Source organism: Medicago sativa, chromosome 2 (assembly GCF_051527215.1).
Source record: "Medicago sativa cultivar Bolivia chromosome 2, Bolivia_mono, whole genome shotgun sequence".
In the NCBI taxonomy this organism is placed as follows: domain Eukaryota; kingdom Viridiplantae; phylum Streptophyta; class Magnoliopsida; order Fabales; family Fabaceae; genus Medicago; species Medicago sativa.
In genome coordinates this window covers 70,937,792-70,941,543 of record NC_140750.1, presented here as the reverse complement: position 1 = coordinate 70,941,543, position 3,752 = coordinate 70,937,792, and the positions used below count along the sequence as shown (strand labels likewise).

The window sequence follows — 3,752 nt, the reverse complement described above, 5'->3', positions numbered from 1 at the left end:
AGCACAAAATAGGGTTTTAAACATGTTAATAGGACATGCTAGACTTTTAAAAATAGGCCAGATCTTTTTTGAAAGGCTAATATGTTACGCTTAGGCTTTAGTTTTTTAAACTAGGCCTGACCTATTTAAACAAAGATCGACTCGACCTATTCTCACTCATAACGCTTACGCACCACATATAGATATAAATTATGGTTCTTCAAATAAAAATATCCAATAAATAGAGAACGTTTTGCCTCCTCTTAATTGCATATTTCTCTTGATCTTGTTCTCTGTTATACTATTGGTGGTGGGAAGTGGCCGACCACTGTGAGGCCACTCGAGCTCCACCACTGACGACTGTGGGGCCACTGGAGCTCCGTTGTCAGCCTACCACCATCAACCACCACCAATGGTGTGTCAAATGGATGTCCACCTATCATTACTCGTATGTAATAAAAACCGTTTTGAGTTTTTCATGAGATGCAACATGTCTGGGATGGATGGATCATCTGTTGGAATTTAAAAGTATAGACACAAATCAAAGATGCAAATCATAGCATATTCATAATAGAGATAGATCAAGAATATGCGTACCTTTAATACTTTGAAGATAGTGGATCATATAACAAGTATGAGAGGGTTGACTACCCTCATACCGTCTAAAAATTTAAATTAAATTTTCACCGTATGCTTAACCATTTGATGAGATAACATTTAAATAGCTAAATGCATGAGGTAATTGGCCTCTCGTTGGGTTTAACTTAATAGTTCAACCCATCACGAACACATCAAACAATTCATCAATATAATAATTAGTGCTTGATAATAATTAATTATAATTATTTTAATAATAATTATAAATAATTGAATATGTCAATTGATAATCGGTTAATTAAATAATTAAACATTGTACTGTTCCCAAAAATAAGGCCAATTAGGAAGGACACCACTTGAAACCCCATTGGCTTAGATACACCATCAATAAACTTGGAAAAAAAAACAAGATTATTTAAAGAAAAATGTTTAATGCACACCCATATGAGTGTATGCTCCTTGGGGAGAAAGATTAGAGAAAATGATGTGATAAATTACAATTTTTATAGGAAGAGAGATAAAGAGAAAATAAAATGTTAAATAAATGTAGAAGGATATGAAGTGTTCAAATATAATGGTTATAATTTAAGCATGATGAGAAAATAGTCAAAGTGAGTCGTATAGATGAACACCTTAAATTATATGTTAGTTGTGTAATTGGCAATACCATAGACTTTTTGTTTTTGTTTTAAAAAGATCAATAATACCATAGACATAAAAGGAATATAATACAACAATAATATACAAATGTGATAATTTTCTCTCCCTTTCCATTTTTTTTTTTTTAAAAAGAGTGGTCAGGTAGCAATGTAGCAAGGGTCCCTTAACAGAAAAGACCTTGTAGCTCTAGAATCTTTGCAAAACCCAAAATTGTGAACCAAGTAATCCTTATTTTTCCCCCCAAAACAAATGATTGTTGTAAATCTTGTGATGCTTCATCTGAACCTTGATATATGTTCATGTTCCTATAGACAATAACCTTGTTGCTAATACTATTTTGTTGATCATTAGGAATCAAAGGAACAACATTGATCAAAGGCAATGACCGTGGCAATGAACCATGTTGCACAACCTTAGCATCCTCAAAATTGGTCACTTGGTTGAACTTTGAACATTTTGGCAATGAACCATGTTGCTCATAGTCATAAACAATTTCCTCTTCATCATTAGCAAATGTGAGTATAAGGCGACCATTTTGTCGCTTAGCCAAGAAGTTATGTGAAGGAACCGACACTACTTCTAGGAACAAAAACAATCTTCCATTGTCACGGTGGGGTCTCATTTTGAGTGGTTGACTTTGACTAAAGAGTGAAGGAAGTGGAGGAGGAAAACAACGTGGTTTCTTCACCATGTTCACTTTTTCTTTCATTTTTTCACCATCCTTGAAATTATTATCTTCAAATGATGTGTAAGAAGAACAGAACCCATCTGATCCATTTTCTGATCCAAGAATCTCAGTGCACATTTCAAGACTATTTTCACTTAAATAATTTTTTGAATTTTTCACAAGTGGGTGAATATAAGGAGGAAGTTTTGATTGTGAAGCTTCATCTTTGTTTTTTTGGGTCAAGATTGAACTCCATATATCCAATTCACTAGTGTCTTTGGAGGAATCGTATTTTTTCATTGGAGATGAAGATAACCCATTTTGAGAACCGTTTCTATCACTTTCAGACCCGAAAAGTATCACCATATTTTCTGTTAGCTGCATACATGCAAATAACACTATAATTAGAAATTAATGAAAATAAAAAAAAGGGTGTTATCACACTTTATTTAATTAATCTATTGTTTTAGACATGTTACATCATGGATTAGTGCTACTAATTTTTATAGAAATTTCAAGTTATTACAAATTAAAGGATATATGGTTGGGCTAGTAATGTGGGTTTAGAAAAAAAAATATACACATAAAGCTTGTAAAAGAATTTGAATGAATTACCTGAAGCAACAAAATAGTATTCAAGAGTAGAGGTATAGAATTCTAGGAGTTGGAAAAAAGGGTTAGGAGTGTTATAAATTATAATGAAAAATATTAGAGGAATGGTTGTGGTTGATTGATGGTAGTGAAAGTAGGAGAAATGAGGGGTATTTATAAGGTGCCAAAAAGCTACTTGACCTGTATCAAGATCCCCATTATGGTTTTATTGGTTTCTAGTATGCTATAATTTTCCCATTTCAAAAAGGTGCCACAATCATATAATGTTTTAATATTATGGCTAAAAGGAGGGCTGTTATTGGTTCAATGTCCACATGAGGTTTTATACACAATTTTGAAAAATTGCAATTTTTACATTAAATTTTAATCTAGTTTTACCGAGTATAAGTGACACTTTACATTAAATTTTAATCTAGTTTTACCGAGTACAAGTGACACATGTGTTGTACCATGCACATATTTGTTTTCACAATTGAATTTTCATCGTTAGATCATGTGAAATATGACGAGACTAATTGATTTAATAGTAAAAAAAGATGGGCATGATACTATACTATCATACTTATGCAAGTAACATTAGTTATCTTTTAACTACTTATAAAATTAGTATACTTTCCTAAAAAAATTGTAATTTTTAAAATCAATGGTCAAGATATATAGAGTTACTTTTGGAATCAATAATCGTAAATTGAGTGTAATATGTGTAGGAAACTAGGAATTGATGCTCTTCACTCCTTATACGTAGAAAGTTTATCGGGTTAAATATGTTTTTGGTCTCTATAAATATGTCAAATTTTCGTTTTAGTCCCTCTAAAATTTTCCTTCAACTTTTAGTCCCTATAAAATTTTCAATCATTACTTTTGGTCCCTATTTTTAATTTAATTTTTGTATTTTTTAATCAAATTGTGCAGAAATGTGTAAAATATTCTAAAAAAATTAGAATTTTTTAACAAAACACAAATTAAATATGAATTTTTAACCGTAAAAAATATAAAAATTCATATTAAATTCATGTTATGGTAAAAAATTCTAATTTTTTTTGGAGTGATTCTTATAATATTTTGAATTTTTTTGGAAAATTTTATTAAAAAAGTATGAATTTTACATATGAGTTTACTTTAAATGAGGGACTAAAAGTGAAGACTGAAAATTCTATAGGGACTAAAAGTTGAAGGAAAATTTTAGAGGGACTAAAATGAAAAGCTGACATATTTATAGGGACCAAAAACATATTTA

General features: G+C 30.6%; 1 pseudogene across 1 annotated transcript; it reads right to left on the bottom strand.

Moving 5' to 3' along the window:
* Positions 1 to 1,250: 1,250 nt before the first annotated feature.
* Positions 1,251 to 2,634, bottom strand: LOC146950295 (protein FAF-like, chloroplastic; annotated as a pseudogene). The gene is made up of 2 exons (XR_015025471.1): positions 2,519 to 2,634; positions 1,251 to 2,281 (listed from the first exon to the last, which is right to left on the bottom strand). The product of XR_015025471.1 is annotated as a protein FAF-like, chloroplastic (transcript).
* Positions 2,635 to 3,752: the final 1,118 nt, after the last annotated feature.